We start from the raw sequence: 20184 nt of genomic DNA on the forward strand, positions 1-20184 counted from the left end.
GTTCATAGAACAGATAGAACAGAATTTACATTCTCTACAAATGTACACATGGAGCTTATTCAATTAAGTGCTCCAAGACTGAACGAGATAGACTTCCATGGGAGAACCTGGGTGATCCTGCAAACCTAGAATAGATTTTATCAAATGATATGCTTGTATTTGGCAAATGTTTTTCATCCTGGACCAGCTGGATTCCAGGCTTGCTGGATCACCCTGGTTTTCCCCATGATAGTTTATCTTCTCCAGTACTGGAGAGCTTTAATAAATTAGCCCCATACTGTGGGGCTCTCTCAGGTATAGCACATGTGACTAAAGCCAAAACCAGGTCATACTGTCCCAGGTCCCCTATTTAATGCTCTATAGTTTAATCTAAGCTGGATATACCCTTTCAGCAGTGTTGAAGTGATGTGAACAGAAACTGTTCATAAGAAAATGCCAGGGATAAGAAGTTGCTGGTGGAGAACAGAAACTTAGAAATAGACTTGACAAAGGGGAGCAGTGCAAAGTGGGAGGTAGGAAAGAAAAGGGCTTTAGGCTAATTCGAATTCGACCACCCAAATTTTGTGCTATATTCGGACGAATAGCTGTCGAATCGAATAGTGAGCTATTCGACCAACACTAGTTAACTAACAGTTAACTAAGTTAACTGTTAACTAGTAATAATTAATTAACAATAACATGAAAAATATGTCATGTCAAGTTGAATGATAACATCAATATAATTGAATGATAACATCAATATACCATAATCTAAGCAAATACATAGAGCTTTTTAGTATGTAAAGCATGTAATGTAGAACATAGTGGAATATGTTCAAAGTGTATAATCCATATATTTAAGGATTATATAGGGTCACCCTTTAATGTTGTTATGTAAAAGTACATAATTGGTTGAAAAATATTTTTGTAATAATTTTTTTATAGGTATTTTGATATACCATATTAAACCTTAATAAGTGATGGTACACTGCAAATATGAGTTGGTTAGGAGTATTTAATATATGGTGAAAGATTAAGTGTGCTGTTTGTCATTGAATGTTTAAAGACTGTGTGTTATTGTGTCATTAGGAAGTTACAAACAGATAAAGAAATAAAAATATTCCACTTACTTGTCAGAACGTTGTTGTATAGTAAAGGTGGGTGAAATATTTCACCTACCCATACTCTACAACAACATTCTGACAAGTAAGTGGAATTTAGTACATACTCTTGTTGTACACCCCTAAGGAAACCCTTGTGGCCAAACATGTCGAGTACCAAGATATCAACTACGCTTGTCAATGTTTAAAAACAAGCAACTCTTCTAAGATTAAAACATGTATGTTTAGTACACCAATGCCCATCCCATGACAATACAATTGTTCTTGATGTGTTCATATAAATGTGGTTAAAAAATCATTTTTTGGGTATTCAAATATTAAAATTTTAAATATAGCCTAAAGCCATTTTCCTTCCTACCTCCTACTTTTCACAATATTAATTACAAACGGGTGGCTATGAAATGTTGAGATACAACATATAGAAAGTGTTAAAGCCTTTTTTCTTTTTCTTTCAACTTTTACGATAAAGGGGAGCGGTGGTTACCATATGAAATAGATAAGCCCCCACAAGTACAACTCTAATGCCATGGTGATGCACCCTCAGAGAGCAAGTTTATTACACCCTTGAATAACAGTAATTCTTTGGGGTTGGATGGGACAGGTTGTCATTTACCTTAGTAGACTGGGAAAATCATAGGTAAAAGGGACAGAGTTGAGTAATTCAGCCAGAACTAGTGTCTTTCCTAAAACTTGGCGCTAATCAAAGTAGCAGTGTTTTCTGGATACAAACTTGAACTAAGAATTTTGGAGAATCACTAAGTAAGAAGCTATGGCGTAAAAAGGACAAACTTCTATGTCAAAGAAGAATAGAAGTATTTTTAAATAGAAATGTATGTTGAAATAGCTATTTTAAACTCAGTGTTGTTGCTAATATTAAACCTCTTGTTACAATTTTGAGATCAGTTTATTGTTTCAGCACAGAACCTTCTACTTAATCTATTGCTCAACAGAATATTCTTATGCAATATGTTTATTAATTCAGTTTTCCCTACTTTAAATAATTAATGTCTCAATTGTACATTATACCTGGACAATTGTCCCAATGCAACAGTAAATGCCTAATTTAACTGTTTTATAATGTTGTGTTCCACTTCTGTGTCCCACAAAGTTAAAAAAATATTGATCCTTAGTTACTCATAAAAAAATATGGCTCATGCATTGACTTTTTCTAGCATCAGTTCCCAGTAGTTCTGCTCATAAAAATCTGAAAACAGATTTGGAATTTACAATGAATTGGATGTCTGCCTCATGAACAGGACTTGCAGTTTTGTTACACTTACTGAACTGGATCAAATAAGAATTCATCAAATTGTGACCTTTGAGCCTCATTGAGTTTGGGGACCATGGGGATTTATGTGTGATTTGTATCATTAACTGGTGAATCTAATTGAAAGTTTTAGTAGTTGTTGGATAATCTGAGACTTCTGGTAACTTTACAAATGAGAACATTGCAATGCAAAGAAGAACTTTTTTGCTCTCATATATTTTCAGAATTAAATATTATGCCAAATGTTTAAAGTGTAGGTGGATGGTAGATGCATAGATAGATTTGTCATTGGTTATACTATGTCACTTAAATATAACACAGCACTTAGCTGACATGCTGTCATACCACACCCCAAACACACTGCCACATTACACTCAGCATAGTGCAGTGAAAAGCTTATTCTTAAAATCTAAGACTAGATTCTATCTAAATCTCTCTAAGCGTATTCTTCTGCGTATATGCAAGGTTTACAGAAAATTTTACAGAATTTTTGAAGGCTGGAGAACGATATGAACATTAAATATGGTACTTTTAGGGTAGACCTAACATCAACCTTGACAATATACAGAATCATGCAGGATTATGTATCCTTAACCAAGCTGAAGGCAGATCTTATAAAGTATTATGCTGCTTTATGTCACTTTTAGCTGGATCTGTCATCGGTTAAGAGGATGTGCAGGATTATGCAGGATTCTAGAACATGCAAAGCATCATGCAGAATTGTTGCGTTGTAAAGAAGGGTATAAGTAGTATGAACGTATGAGAGTATGTTGCCTTATAAATAGTATAATTTAATAATAATAATAATTTTTTCACATTTTCTTCACCAAATTCAAGTTACTTCAGCAAAGTCCTAAACAAAGCTCTCGCAAAAACTGGGGAGGTCTAAAGCACCTGTGGGAATGTCTGAAGTTAAAAATATGTGGTTTGTCTGTAAATCAAAGTTAAAGTTTAATTGGGAAAACACTATCTACAATAAGATTTTCCCCTAAATAAAAAAGTGCTATCACAATAGTTTTTTTTTTTTAAAACTTATTTAAATATGTCAAAATATAGGATGTCATAGCAAACAGGTTGAATTATCAATTTTACTCTCTGACCTATGTACTCAGTCCTGTTCCCTTCTACCTGTTGCTGACCTAGCTTGTACCCTGACCACAGCTTGCTGACCTGGTCTGCATCCTAACCTGGACTTGTTCTTATTAGCCTGTTGTTGACTCTGACTATGGCTTGATCCTGCATGTCTGTTGCTGGCAAGGCTTGCTTTCTGACTATGGCGGTCTCCTGTTGGCATCCTAACCAGAAACACTTCCTGCTATCTATTCAAGCTCGTGGCCAGGTGCAGGACTATCTGATGTTGGATGGCCCTAGAAACACTCCTAAACCTCCCTCTCTAAGTCACCTGATAGTGATTAATATAGACTCTACTCTTGATTTTTCTGATTGCAGTCAATGAGAAACTCAGAATTTAGTTATTTTTAAATTACCCAGGAAAAAAACCCTGGAGATGTCTATGAGACTCATTGAACTATGTTCCAAAAGGAAAAAATGTCCCCCTTTGTCTTTTGTATTAACCCTAAAGTGAGTAACATTAAGGTCATTGTATGGTGTGTTTTCTATTCTCCACTTTTTTTTATAACTAGGCCCCAGATTTGTGCAAATTTACTAGCAACATTACAAACAATATTATAAAGCAAGCCTAAAGCTTAAAAATGCTGACCATAAAAAGTAAAGTGGAGTTGATTTGCAAATAAAAATTAAACACTACATTTTAGGACATCTTATAATTATGTTATCAATTTTCCTCTTTTTTATATTGTATTATTTCATACTGCCCAGTTTTTTCCTCCTTGGAAGAAGAATCATACAAAAACCAAGCAATATAATCTCCTCTTTAGTATCCCAGACATATTAAAAGCTGTTGGCTGTTAAGCTTACTGGTGACCACAAAGACAAAAATCTGAAATAACAGCTTAGAGTCACTTTTTGAGATATCTAGAGCCAAAGACATCCTTAGTCATGCTGTTAAAGACACAATAGATGTTCGCATTAAAATACTGTGCACAATTCTTTCTTGATAGTGCAATTAACAAGCTGAGCTTCTTCAATAAGCTGATTGTAGGAGTATTTGTTTGGTAGAGTTGAAGCCTGCATAGCTTTGAAAACAAAGCCATTTGTTGCTCTAATATTTTACCATTGTGGTTTACAGAATTCTTATTGTCCATGAGCAGATGTATTATGAATGCCATTCTTGAATGTTTACAGTGATTTCATTGTGCATGACTATGCATCTTTTCCAATGGTATGAAAACTCATAAATAGTTTATTAATTTCTGTCAGGGATTTGAATGTTTGGTTTGGAGGAAAATTGCTTTGTGTAGAAAAAAAAAACTATAGCCATTATGTAAATTATCCCGATTCTCAAAAGTAAAGATGTCAATATGTCATAAACTAGAAAAAACAAAGAGCATTGCATATAAGAATTAATATAGATTCTTCAGGCACAGATTTTGGCTAATGTATTAGCAAATAGAAAAAAAAACATATTTTAATTTCTTTCCACTTCCGTAAAAAAAATGTAAGCCAGGTAGATCCTAGAGTCAAAATCCAATTCAGAATTCCTATTACCTAAATAAAATATTTAAATAGTTGAGATCTGGCCATTTAAACTTTTTTTTTTATCCATGTGGTTTATCTGTCAATGACAGTTATAGCATGCCTGTCAATGTCAAGGCATAGTATACTGCAACAACCACAGGCTTAATTACTTGAGCTATATGCTCACCCAATCCAGTCTCTAGACCACGACAGCTTTCAGTCCAGTGCATGGATTGGCTGAACAATAAAGGGAGCTTAGTTGGGCAGAGCTCCTCTCACTGTGTTCAGCCAATCCAACAGGGGTCAGCTTAGGGCAAGTATCCTTGGCTGCTCCTTTACTGGATTGGCTGAACAATGACAGCAGTTCTGCCCAGCAGGGTGGAGCTTCTGTCATTGGGTTTACTGTTCAGACAATTCCACAAGGGGACATTTGTGGACACCTGCCCCTGATAGTTACTTTGCTGGATTGGGTAAACAATGATAGGAGCTCTGCCTATTAAATCAGTGTTTCTCAACTAGGGTTCCTCCAGAGTTTGCTGGAGGTTCCTTGAGCCATAAGCAATTCAGACCTCCTAGGTCAATTTAACTGATATCAATAATCTTTTTGGCTATCTGTAAGGGTTACATTCTTCCCTTTAGCTAGCAATATAAGAGACAATCTTCCCTCAGATCAAACTCATGTACTGTGAGGATATAGTAATTGTAGCATAGTTCCCTAAGACCTGAAAGGTAATTCATTGATTCCCTTATGAAGAGGGACTGTACTAGATGAATGACAAGTATGGTAATGTCAGAACAGAATTTGAATAGGAAATATTGTTATTTCCAATCTGAGCTTGGAAAAGGAATAATGTGTGTCGGAATCCACTCATGTTCTCTTAATACCTCTAATTTTTATTAGCAGGTTTTTCCTTACCCAGAATAGCAAAAGATTTACTGTCCTATAACTAGATATATACAAAGAAAATATATTCTAGGTGACATATAGACATTAGACTTTGATTTTTGCTCAGTTTTAGCAAAATAATCAGCTTATCCCTACATGTTTTTATATATAGTTTTTAACTTGTTTCATATGTAAAATGAACAGCCATGTTTACTCATCATATACTCCTTACCTTTTACTGCTTTGCAGACACTTAGTGCATCTGATTTATTATTAACTAATTTAATAAAGCTCTCAGACTATTTTCCAGGTTTTCTGGATCACCCGGCTTCACTGATGAAAGTTTATCCTCTCCAGTCTTGGAGAGCTTTAATAAATCAGGCCCACTGTGTCAAGATCTGGGAACAGGTTCAGAATCTAATAGCTGCAGCAACAAACAAGTCCTTAGAGGTAAACAGTCTGGTTCTGTACACAGGAAGTCCTAAAAAAAAGCAGGAGAGAAGCAGATACTTAGTCATGGATTAAACCAAAGTTGATAACCAAATGTATCATTTTTCAGGCAAAAGTTGACTAGCGGTTGATAATTCAGCAGCCAAAGGACAGTTCACGAGTAGTGGTTAAAAAGGATGCAATGCAACAGGAAAAGCAGGATACTGTAAAAAGCACAATAATCTGGCAGACAGGATATGCAAGGCATAGACATTAAATTGGAAGTCAAGGGGAGGAGCCGGAAGTTCAAAGTTCACCCCAACACTTAGTATCAAGAAATGGTAATAATATAAATATACATTACCCGCCTAATTTAGGCTTCCACATATTCTGTTTTTATATTTATTTTGGAGCACAAGGCTTATTTCAGGCTGACTATGAGATCAGACAAGACATTTTAGGTAGCCCAGTAGAGTCACCACCACACACAAAAGAAGTCCTGGATTTGGATCCCGACACAGTGGATAAGCATAAATGCACCTCCTCATTATGCAATATGAGAGATTGTACTTTAAGATACATTTTTTGTGAAATCACAAAGCACTTAAAAACAAATTGTTTAAAAAAATTGTCAATTTATCGACCAGTTTCAACTTCACAATTGTAGTGTATTACTGGTTATCCTGGCAAATGCTTCTGGTGAATGTAAAATGGTAAACTTGAATGAAAATTGCATCATGACCTTTAGTGTTGGTAATGTCTTATTAAAGGTTAAATAGCAAAAGATTGCTTCCTTAAAAAAATGTAAACTTGGTAATATATTTACCATGAATATATAACAAATGTTCTGATTACAAATTTTATTTTTAATACATGATGACATGATGTTACTAAGAATATTCACTTCTCAAGCATTAATTTAAAAGTATCATTTGAATATTAATTAATATATACATAGACATATAACTTATTGTTAACTTCAGTAATAAACTAATTAACCTTTTGGTAATGTATAATTATTTCTTAGTTATATAATGAATAAGCTCAATGTGCTTGAGGACAATTATCTTGCAGCAACAGAAATGCATTTATTTTATATGGTATATATATATATAAATAAATATATATATATATATATATATTTATATTATATATTATATTATTTCAAATGAGACACTGTTACTCTTGTATGTATGTTTTGTGTTTGTTTTATTTATGTATGTTCTCATATATGTTTTTTCTGATAATAGTTCATTTAGACCAGCCTTTCTCAGCCTATTTATCCCTGAGGTACGTTTTTAAGGTTTTGGTAATTTTGAGGTCTCAAGAACATCTACTAAAACCAATTTTTTTGGGAGTCAATGGGGAAAAGCCTCCTAAATAATGGCTAGTGAAAAAAGGAGTGAGCGGCCCAGAATTGAGAGGGCTTATAGCATATATATATGCTGGCTCTGACACTTACAGGGATTTTAGCTTAGGGGTCATTATTGCTGGTCCTAGTACTTACTGACAATTAGTATGGAGGGCATTCATTTCTAAAATTTGGCAAACAATTTGCTTTGAAACTCACCTTGGACCTCACATTTTATTGCTATGCCTATCCACCCCCATACTTAAGCAAGAGAAGCAAGAACAGCCACACAAACTAGTATCTATGATAACCATGACCTCTTTAATTGAAATCATGTATATCTCTGAAATGTCCTAAAAGACAGAAAAGTGTAAACTTACAGCATTTACATAGCCCTAGTAAACAAAACAAACAGATTTAAATACATGTTTTGTTTTTTTTTGGTAATACAATGGCGAAGAAAGGAAAAGTAAATGCACATGTACCTTCAATTTAACTCAAATGACATAAGAAAGAACACATTCAAGGTTACCCATGCAGTTAATAAAAAGAAATGAGTGGGCTTGTATTATTTATATAAGCACATCATTACAAAGAACAAGGGCAAACTTATCCTCTAAGATGGAAATGAAACCTTGATTTTCTTACTTAATCAATAAAACGAAAATACATTTTAGAACATTTTTCTTAAATTGTAAACATGCTGCTGACCCCTCCGCATCAATGAATCTTTTATGATGTTTTCTGTTGGCAATATTCTTTTTACTTATCTTTTTTTATTAACTGTATTTATCCCAGTACATTGCCTGTCCCGTATCAAAAGCTTGAAGTTTAGGAATTAGTTTCTTTTTGTAATTGACTGCTCTATATTCCATAAACTTGAACTAACCAGAAAATCAAAAGCTTATTGGATAATGTTTATCTGTTACAGGTGAACGGAAATCAATTTTCATTTTTTACCCAGTGCTTCTCAACCAGGTTTCCTCCAAATGTTGCTAGGGGTTCCCTGAGCACTAGGCAATTTGTGACCCTGAGGTGAGTTTAACTGATAGTATTGATCTTTTTGACTATCTGCGCTGGACAGTAATGTAAGAGGTATTCTTCCTACTGACCACCAAATCAATGTACTGTGAGCTATGGATATAATTATAGGAGGAGTTCCATAAAGACCTGAAAGTTTTTTCAAGGGGTTGTCCCATGTTAAAAAAGCAGAGAAATACTGTTTTAAGCAATGTTGCTTTATTAAAGGGAAATATAAAAAGGTAAAAACTTGTAACCAATTATATTTAAAAATGCAATTTTTTAACATTATGTTCATAGAACTTCATAAAAAGAATATTGTTATAAAAGGATGGAGATTGTCAAGTGCAATGTGTCATTATTTTGTTAGTGATTTTGGAAATAAGAATAAATGTGTTTTCGGAAAAACTTAAATGTTTACGCTTATTTACACTAAAATAGGTATGCTGTTAGTTTTCTTCTATCACGTAAGGTTTTTTCTCTACCACTTATATTAATGCGATTACTGTAGCAGGGATTTGTATTCATTTACAAGCAAGACAGTGTGGTCAGAGGTTGTGCGCTGCTCTATGTAGTGAATAAGCAAAATGTATTTTTATACTTACACATGTATTTCTTTTCTTTCAGATCATGTCTGGCTCTGCTGTTTCTTGTCATAAGTGCCTAAACAACACTGATTCATTTTGTTATATCTGTGGCAGTTTCACCATTCCCAGTCAAAGGGCGAACATCGGCACATTTGTAGAGCAAGCTTATTTGGCATATTTGAAAGTTAAACTTGGTGATCAAGACAAGTCTTGGGCCCCTCATAAGGTGTGCAAACAGTGTGTGGAGGGTTTATGGATGTGGACAAAGGGAACACGTGATAAGATGCTATTTGGTATACTTATGGTTTGGCGAGAACCAGGAGATCATTTCAGTGACTGTTACTTTTGTATAGTGAAAACTTCAGGATATAACAAGAAAAATAAATGTAACACTCCTAGGCACACAAGTGCCTCCAATTAGCTGTGACTGCAGGCGAACTTCAGATGAACTCCTAATGTTCTAAGAGTTTCTTCATTGAGAGTTCATCTGAGTTCAGTTCCCATGGTCTCCAGGCTTTACTTACAATTAATAAGTACAGCTCAGGGAGCGTGGGACCCTGCAGTCACAGCTGATTGGAGGCACGCGTCATAAACGTTTTCCAGTGTTCTCCAGCATTTTAAAGGCAAGCCTTAAAATGCTAATAAAAGTTCATAAAAATGCATATAATCGCAGTAGGAACGTTTAAATTTTTAAAACCACCTGTGTAGACCCTGCCTTAGGTAGGTATGTCAATGTGGAGTACTGAGATGGCAGTTACCTTAAAGCAGGTGTTTATAGCTGTTATTAATTGAAATGTATGTTATCAGAAAAAGGATTTCTGTTAAATTTAATGTAAAGTTTATTAATGAGAAGTAATCATTTTAAGGAAATGTGAAAGATTAGATTTGTGAAAAAAACGTTTCAAGGATTCTATATGAAGTAGTACTTTAGAACAGTGGTCGCCAACGTTTTCAGTCCCACGGACCACTAAAATTTCCGGCTCCTGACCGTGCATGCGCGAGTAGCCGGGTGTCAATCATAGGGGGAGAAACCTCCCCTGTAGTGACGTACTTCCCTGAGCCTGGGATTTGTACGGGGGACATGGTCCGCGGCGGAGCAGCGGAGTCCTTCTCCTGACATATTTGAACCTCTTTCTGGATAATATTGATGATAATGAGGGAAGTTTGCCCAGAGCCTTTAATGCTTAAAATGCCCCCTAAATTTAACACCAGAACCTTTATTTGCTTTGGGACTGTTTTGGATAGAAAATAAGGCAGTAAGCATGTGTACCCCTCCTCCTGTCCATAAAAGTTCTCTAGAATCTGGTTTAACAAAAAAGCAAGGAGGCAAATATTATTTAGCCTTCTTTCCTTTAACAGAAGACCTCTGGCTTCTCCTAATGTTGGCAAGGGCCAACCAATGCAGAGAGGGCCGTGTGCTAACTATAGAACCCTGCATTGTGGGGTCGAGAATTGGAAGCTGATTTAGAATGTAGAAGCACCTTTTAATAATGGGGCCTCAGATAATCATCTCCTCACCCTGGTGAATGAGTAAAGGGTTTTGGGGTCTGGTGTTGATGTTAGACGAGACCCTGTGTATATCAATTAAAAGTTTGATTATTTATATTTTACCTCTAATAATGTGCATAGTCTCTAAGCTTTAATACACACTCAGTGTTTACTGAGTCTTTGAGATTGGGAGTATAAATGTAAAATCCAGACATAAATGCACCTGTCGTGCAAGTAATGATAAATGTGAAACTGTTATATGCTGCTTCAAGTGATGCAGTAAACCTTAAGAATAAATTAATGTTTTTTTTGTGTAAAGGAGAGTGTAAAGAAAATCATTTTTGTTTATTTACCGAATAATATTAAAGTGGATTAGGAACTATGAAAAGAACATTATAGTATGATTAATGTTATTATGGAGTGGCACTGTCACAGAAACCATTTTCCTCCCCATTACATACATAAACAAGTTAAAGAATAAAATACACATTTCACTCAAGTAATGTATTTTATGTGGCTAAACTAGTATTCAGTTTAATGAGAACAACAACATCTTTTAGTAAGATGAAGAGACCACTAAAATAAAGATTATTTTAATATTTGCAGTATATAAAGCTTTGGTACATCTTTGGTACATCTGTCTATGTGTTATATCTCTTTAATACACCATTTTGCAGTTCAAATACTGTTTTTTAATATTTCTCAAATATGAAAAACTCTAGGTACAATGCCCCGGGGAAAGAAAAGGATATATGCATGTACTCTCTTGATAAGTTCAAATACCTATTATGTGGGACTTTAGTGATATTCCATGATCTATCGAACTGTACCAAATGACTATTTGGAAGAAATTGTAGAAAAAATAAAACACAGCATTGTAAATGCCACATAAAGATGAAACATTGTTCTACTAAAAGCAAGAGAACATTTTTTTATTGAATGGCATAAACTTCACTATCACTTGGCAAGCATATGTTGTACATTTATTTCAATCATCCAACTCAGATCACACACAGAGGTATCAGTCTTAAGCTGGCTTGCAGCCAGGTTTATTGAAGGTTGCAGGTAAAATAACAAAAACAGCAAAAGAAAACCTTGCCTGGCCGGCACTTACTATACATCAGACATCCCTGTCTATCAGCTGGAGGGCTTCTCCCTGTCAGCTCAAAACCAAGCTTTCAGCAACCTTCTGCTCACTTTTGAGCTCACTTACCCAGACCAACTTTCTGAGTCTCTCAGAAGAGCTCCTCACACAGCCCACCTGTCTGTGTCTCCAACTGAACCCACACAGACCCCTGTCTGTGTCTCCAAACAGAGCTCACTCACACAGTCCACCTGTCTGTGTCTCCAAACAGAGCTGCACTGACACAGACCCCTGTCTGTGTCTCTCCAAGCCAAGCTGAACTACTGACTGAGCTCCTGGCTCTATGTTATATCTCCACCCTCAGTGCTTCTTCATTAATTATCTCACAGGTGAGAGTCTTCCACCTGCTACTTCACATACGACGATCCTTGGGCAAATATATCTCATAAGAGAGGAATCTTGGGCAAATATATTTCCCTTCCACCTCCAATCCTGCCTTGGTGTCACAAAATATATATATATATATATATATATATATATATATACCCTCTATAAAAAGAATGCAGGCCTTCACAGGGACCTTTTAGGATTATGAATTTATGTAGCTAAAGATCTTTAGAGATCTGTTTAACCTCCCTGGCGGTATTCCCGAGTGTGGCTCAGAGTGGAATTACCAGGGAGTTTCAAGTCCTACCTGGTTCCCACATTCAAGCAGCATCTTCCACCAGTGTCCTCCAGCAATGTCCATGGCAGCCTCAAGTGATGCCCGGCATCTGCTTCCCCTGGCGATGCTGTCTGGGCATCGCTAGGCTACACAGATGCCGGCCGGCGTGTGAACGTTGGAGACGCGAGGCCAGGGTGGCTGATCCCGGTCATGCCTTAGGCTAAAGGGTGGGACCGTAGGGCAGGTAGGTGGGACCGGGCAGGAAATTTAAAATAATGTTTTTAAATATAGCGCTTTTAGATTTCAAAATCATCATTATTCATACCGACAGGGAGGTTAACAGGCATCCTACTGTATTGATGTAAATAATTTATGTCCTGTAACTAGGTAGTACTTCTATATACACTAGGTAGTTTCTATATACATATAAACAGAGTCCATCATGGAGAAAGGGGAATCAACAGAACATCAACTGTATACTTAGTACTGGTACCTTTATGGTTCAAAAACTGTTCTTTCAGGTTTCTCACCTAAAAATTGCAAGTACAGTACTTTAAATTTGAAGAGTAGCAACTCTGTGGAACAATATCAAGCTGGCCCAGTACAGAATAATCAGTTTGAAAAGAAATTTCTGCACCATAAAAGAACTGACCCACCCACTGCCAAGTGAGAGCCTATTGTTGCTTGAAGCATATGTCGATGCAAAAAATAGTGAAATAAGGTACCATGTAGTATATTTCTATAGTACATGCACATTCCCTGTGCTATATCTTTTAAATGCTCTGCAGGTACAAATGACACCTAATAATCTGCCTGAAATGTATTTAGCTCCTATGCTGTGTTGTGGGCTGAAAATACACTGCTTTTTTGTGGATGAAATGTTTTTAGACTACTTCTTACTGTCATTTACTGAACTACTCAGTCATTATTGCTGTTAGGTATTTGCAAAAATTATCTGATCTTTTTCTGACTTTTCTTAGGTCTCAGACACAAGCCCCAGAAGAACAAAGTGCTCAAGGAGGAACACCACAGGTGTTGTGATTCAGTCATGCTGGATATAAAAACACCTAAGACTGCTTTGATATTTCTAAACTTTCTTCTCTGTGGACTACTGGTGCTTCAGGCTTTATGTGGTTTTGTAGACTCTGGAAACAAAATTAGTTTTCAAAGTCAAAGAGAAAAGTTTGTTACCAATTTTACTGTTAAAATATAATTAATAAAATAATAATAAAAACTAAAAAAGTACAATTCATTCAATTGCACAATATATAGGGCACATATAAATCAAATAGTATACAATTTTTGTTATATTTTTTCTATATATTATTTATAAATTGTTGGATACTTTTCTATGTTGCCAACCCTTTTAGGGCCTTTTTAGCAATATATAAAATGTAAAAGTTAATTTTAAAAAGAAAATTAAAAGATCACTTTATTTGTATTAAATTTAAAGTAATCAAAATAAGCCTAGAGTTTCCCAGTGCTTAAAAAAAACCTTTTTACTTGGTGTTGCTTTTTTTATGTACAAAATATATATAAATATACCCTCTATCAAAAGAATGCAGGCCTTCATAGGGACCTTTTCGGATTATGAATTTATGTAGCTAAAGATCTTTAGAGATCTGCTTAACCTGCCTGGCGGTATTCCCGAGCGGTAACCCTGAGCCAAACTCGGAGTGGAATTACCAGGGAGTTTCAAGTCCTACCTGGTTCCCACTTTCAAGCGGCATCTCCCAGCAGTGCCCGCAGTGTCCTCCAGCAATGTCCATGGCAGCCTCCAGCGATGCCTGGCATCTGCTTCCCCTGGCAATGCCGTCTGGGCATCGCTAGGCTACACAGTTGCAAGGTGGAGTGTGAACGTTGGAAACGGGAGGCCAGGGAGGCAGATGCCAGTCATGCTTTGGGCTGAAGGTCGGGACCGGGCGAGAAATTTAAAATAATGAGTGTTTTTAAATATAACACTTTTACATTTCAAAATTATCATTATTCATACCGACAGAGAGGTAACAGGCATCCTACTGTATTGATGTAAATAATTTATGTCCTGTAACTAGGTAGTACTTCATATACATAGAAATAGTCCATCATGGAGAAAGGGGAATCAACAGAACATCAACTGAATACTTAGTACTGGTACCTTTATGGTTCAGTACTTTAAATTTGCAGAGTAGCAACTCTGTGGAACATAAATATCAAGCTTGCCCAGTACAGAATAGTCAGTTGGAAAAGCAATTTCTGCACCATAAAAGAACTGGCCCACCCACTGCCAAGTGAGAGCTTATTGTTGCTTGAAGCACATGTCGATGCAAAAAATAGTGAAGTAAGGTACCATGTAGTATATTTCTATAGTACATACACATTCCCTGTGCTATATCTTTTAAATGCTCTGCAGGTACATGACACCTGATAATCTTCCTGAAATGCATTTAGCTCCTATGCTGTGTTGTGGGCTGAAAATACACTGCTTTTTTGTGGATGAAATGTTTTTAGACTACTTCTTACTGTCATTTACTGAACTACTCAGTCATTATTGCTGTTAGGTATTTGCAAAAAAAAATTATTATAGCACACATAATTGCTACACCAGGCATTTTGTAATTTAGTATTTCCATTACATTCTAAAGCAGTTGTAATTTACTAAAAACCTGTCAAAAATAAAATGCAATGAATTCTCCTACAATAAATTAATATATGGTAAAAACTTAGGTTAAGTTCTCTACATTTTTTGAATGACAATTACTTATTCGAAGTATTGAGCCACACAAATAAATACCCTATTTATCCACAAAAAGTGTGTTTGTCCTAAATACGACCTAGAATAACTGTCAATACTTTCTTATATTATCCTGAACACAATTCAATATTGTGTTTATCATCTCTCAATATATTTTCCTGGCTTTCCTAGAGGGAAACCTGGAGAATGTAGACTTTATGTTTTTTGTGTTCCAATAACTTTTCTCTTTTAGCACTGCTCCTAGATCCATCCACTCACTATTCTTTCTATTCTGATATATGTTCCTTTTGGAAACAATATTGGTTTACCAGATGTCCCCTTGCAAAGGATGTTTCAGTTATCATAGCTTAGTGAATGCAATGAAAATTTACTATTCAAAAAATACTCTATGTCTGCATGAAAATTTACTTGCATTTGCCTTGATGATTGAAGTCAATAGGGCTTCAACTCATTCATTAAGCTAAATAAATATGACCTTGCTAAGTAAACAACTTTTTTTTAGTAAAAAAGACAACATCAATTACTTTTTTACACTTTTTGATTGACTTTCTGACATTTCATGTTAAAATAGTTTATATTTGTAATTATGGAAGAATTTCTGGTGACAGAATTGAACAACCCACACCCCAGTAACAGAAGCCCTTAAGCTCTAATGTTTTCCAGGGTTTCCAATAACCTCCATTTTACCAAAATATATTTCCTTTTCCCATTAAGGAATTGGTGACAATTGCTTGAGTTAAATTTCTCATTCTTTGTCAAGTGGGACCACCTAAGTTTGCTGATCTTTTTAAATTACTAAACACAGAAGACCTGTTCCACCGAGAGTCTGCATTGCAATGGTTACCACCAAGCTCAATATATTATTGAGGAGTGCTAATTTACCTTGCTAATTGTTTGTCTATTGTATATCATGTATAAAATAATCTTATTTATTTAAAACATATTTATATATTTTTTGCTTCTTTATGATGTCAGCCAAATAGTTTATAGATCATCTCAGATGATATTAATAAAAAATAAAATAAAAAAAATATTTGTTGCATTGCAAACCAACACTCTCTTTCCTGTTAAAGACTACATTTTTATATCTGTAACTATCCAGTAACTCATTTTAGCATTATGATCAGGGACCCAGAATAATGCTGGCAGTTGTTCAGTGGTCAGAAGACAGGGGTAAAGGAGAAAATTGGCAAAAGTGTAAATTGATGGCTTATCCTGTCTTTTGAGGACATGCACTTTTAGAAATAATTTATTGCATTTTTTAAAAAAATAATTGAAAAGGGAAAAAAATAACTGAAGCAAAAAGGATGTCCAAATACAGCTTTGGCTTAGCTCTTATTATCCATCAAACTGTGATTTTAATGGCAGTTAGCACATATTCCCTATGTAATGCAAAGGATTATGCTAAGGCTTAGCTCTCATCACTGAGTACAACAGACTGTATCCATGAATCGCTGATACAATTGGGTGTTATCTCAGTGTTTCATGCAGCCTGTGTAAATCAAAAAATGTAGAAAAGTTAAACAGAAGTATAGCAGATGACATCAAGATTAAGTCATAGTTAAAAAGTGAATACGAAATTAGCGGAATTAAAAGCAATTCTCTTGGCAAAAAACTAAGTACACATATAACATACATATATGTTCACTGTTTTACTGTTCCCTAACATATGCTGCTTGAACAGCCAATCCTGGGTGTGCCCAAACAGGTCCTGAATACAATACATTTTCTGAAGCAATACATTTTCCTAGTTAAGAGATGCAGCTTCCTTTATTACCTCTCTGCCTCCTGAATGGACAGGTTGTTTGTATCATTAGGCCCAAGACTTCATACTAGGTTAAGTAGGCCATAATTTATGGATTTAGAGTCGCCAGGGATTGCACATGTTTAACCAGTATACCTTGGCTGATCCCTAACATTTTTATGTTTATTTGGGCACTCTCAGGGGGTGGCTACCTCAGCCATTAGTGCTCTGCTAATATACATCCATGAAGTAGCTTCTAGAGCCTGCTTTTTGCACCTAATAAATGAGCAATAAGTGTCTGCCAAAATGGTTTTGGTTGTATTAGTATGGTACACCTGTGTTTTATGTTTCTGTTCAAACCAGTGTAGTACTAATTGTGTTCATTTGGACATGTTTCTAATTGTGTTAGAATGGTACCCTGTCTGTGAAACTGTTTCTGGTTGAATCAATGTAGTTGGTGCCTGGTTTCTGGTTGTGATGTCATACTGGTTAAGGTATGATTTCTGCCATTGTTGGAGGAGAAGGCCTCATGCCCATAACCACTGTATTGTAGGGAGTGTGCAGGTGGGGAGCTTATTGGGAATTTATAAGCCCCTATAACAAAAGGCTCCTCTCAACCTGGGGAATGCGTACATGAGTACAATGCCACACAATGTTAAAATAAATAAAGTGTTTTCTTTAGCTAATGTTTCCTTTTACAGTGTCTAGTGATGTTCTAATATTGTCGCATGATTATAGGCTGGTATTTTTAATTGACTGGTTGTTGGTGTCAGGTGACAGAAATTTACATCATGGAAGTCCAGCCAACAAATCTGCAGCTATTGTGTAATGTGATCATGTCAATCTTAGATAAAAATCCCCAAGGAATGTTTCCAGTACTTTTTGAATTCATGCCATGAAGAATTCACAGTTCAGGAGGCAATATGGGGTAAAACCTGGTACTAGCAAGAGGTATCTAATAAATAAGCTGGTGAGCTTTACTATATTGGCTGAGATTCAAAATATTGACCAGAAAGTCTGCACTGTTGTCTGTGTCTACTGGTTTTGTTACTTGGAAGAAGAGCTGGCTATTTTTGCGTACACAGGCATTGATGTACTGCATGCACTTTTTTGAAAAATTGTGTTATAAAAATATACATTTAAAGTGGAACTGATGCTCGATCAGAAAGATCATTTTTTTAGAAAGGGACATGTCCTTTCTGCAATAATCTCACTTACCGAGGGATGACTGAACTCCAACATACCTATGTGGAAATTTTCTGTGTGGAAAGTTATCCTAGCATGACCATTCATGATGGTCCAAGTGCATCTCTGGGAGCAAGAAGAGAAGGATAAGTGAGTTGTGCAGGTTTACTTCCGCTTTAATACCTTACATGCACACATTTCCTTTTATATTTACATAAATACATTTACATACACACATAGCCATGAGATAAAGAAAGTACACCCCCTTTCAATTCAAGGTTTTATGCATCAGGACATATTAAAAAAAAATTCTGGTCCTTACCAGGTTTTAAATTTATTTAGGTCTTACCTCAGATGTAAAGCACCACACAACAGATTCCACAGTGCCGTTATTTATTTAACAAAATGAGGCTTCAATGGAGAAGCTGTGTCAGCCACCAAGGGAGTAAAGAGAGGTTGCTTCTGCTTTAAAAAAGAGGATTTAGTGCTACTTAAGGTACTTTCTACTCATCACCGATGGTAATGGAAAGGGAGGTGGTCTGACGAGATTGTTAGTTTGTGCATTTGCCAAGCACACATTCAATATGTTTGTAACCATGAATAATAAAGATCGTTTTACTGAAAATAAAAGTCATATTGAATGTGTACTTGGCAATTAATGAATAATCACTTCCCCTGTGTGAGGGTAACATTACCACTGATATCTCTTTACAAATAATGAAATACTTGTTCGCTCCTTGTCACTTGGAAGACATTTAGGGTACAGCAAACATTACAAAAGCAATTATAACATGTTATGTTTTAAATCATAAAAGAAAAAAGATTTCCACATAGATGTGATTGTTTGTGTTATATCTTATCTCAAATCAATCTGTGGGAGCTTGTTGCAATATATGAAATGTCAAGACAACATTAACACATAACTTCACCTACAATATATTCCCATCAAATGTCTTGGCTTCTGAAGAGCATACAACATGATATCTCAGCTTTTCTCCCTCTCGTGTCCTTTAGACATTTTTCTGTTTGTTTGTTTTTCTCCTTTGATAAAAGACAAGTGATGTTCAGAGGAAAAAACTTCAGTCATCTCATTGCCTTTGAGAAACACCTGGGAGAGTGCTGCTGCCAGAATGTCTGCCTAAGAGTGCTGCAGTAATTTCTGCATCAAAGCCTCCTATTCTCCAGTTCTGCTTGATTTACCATTCATAGCCTGATTTACACTTTCACATGATATACAAAGGTTTTCCTATTTGCAATGTAGTTGTTGTACTTTCTGATAGCAGTGTTGCTGCTTTTGTATATTGCACCCCGAAGCTTCAATATCAATGTATTCATGCATTTTTATTCCAAACACTGACATCCAAATAAAGAAATGCTCATAAAAACATCAGATAGGCCTGTCAGAATAAAAGATGTACATTTTGCTTTGCATCGGTGTGAAATACTAGTAGGTTTTATACTGTATTGAGATTATTCTTTTAAATTATGGCTTTCCTTGCTTTTTATGGGTATTCTTCTAAAGAAATATAAATTCCTCACAATGCTAATTAAAATTAAACTGTACCAAGAAATTTGTATGTGGCCATTTATGGCTTTCATGTTGGAAACAAACTAGGTATCTGGTGTCCCACTGATTCAATGGCTTCAATACTTTCTGATCAACTGATCTAGACAAATACACTATTTGGTAACCCCTGACCAATAAATCAATATGTGTTGGATATTCCATTCTAAAACAATGTGTATTGGAGTTAAATTGGAGCCCCTTTGAGGCTATAATGGCCTCCATTTTTAGGGATTTCTATAAAATATTGAAGTGTATCTGTGTAAATTTCAGGCAAACAAGAATATGTGAGGCCAGTTATTTTTATTATATGAGAAGACCAAGCTTGCAATCAACATTTCAAATCATCTTAAATTTATTCAATGGGGTTGAGGCCAGGATTCTGTAAATCCCACATTCCTCCACGCCAAACTTATTAAAAACCTACTGTACTTATGGAGCTGGCTATACAGAGACTAATTGTTCACAATCTATTCTTTGAAA

Source organism: Pyxicephalus adspersus, chromosome 3 (genome assembly GCF_032062135.1).
Source record: "Pyxicephalus adspersus chromosome 3, UCB_Pads_2.0, whole genome shotgun sequence".
Lineage (NCBI taxonomy): Eukaryota > Metazoa > Chordata > Amphibia > Anura > Pyxicephalidae > Pyxicephalus > Pyxicephalus adspersus.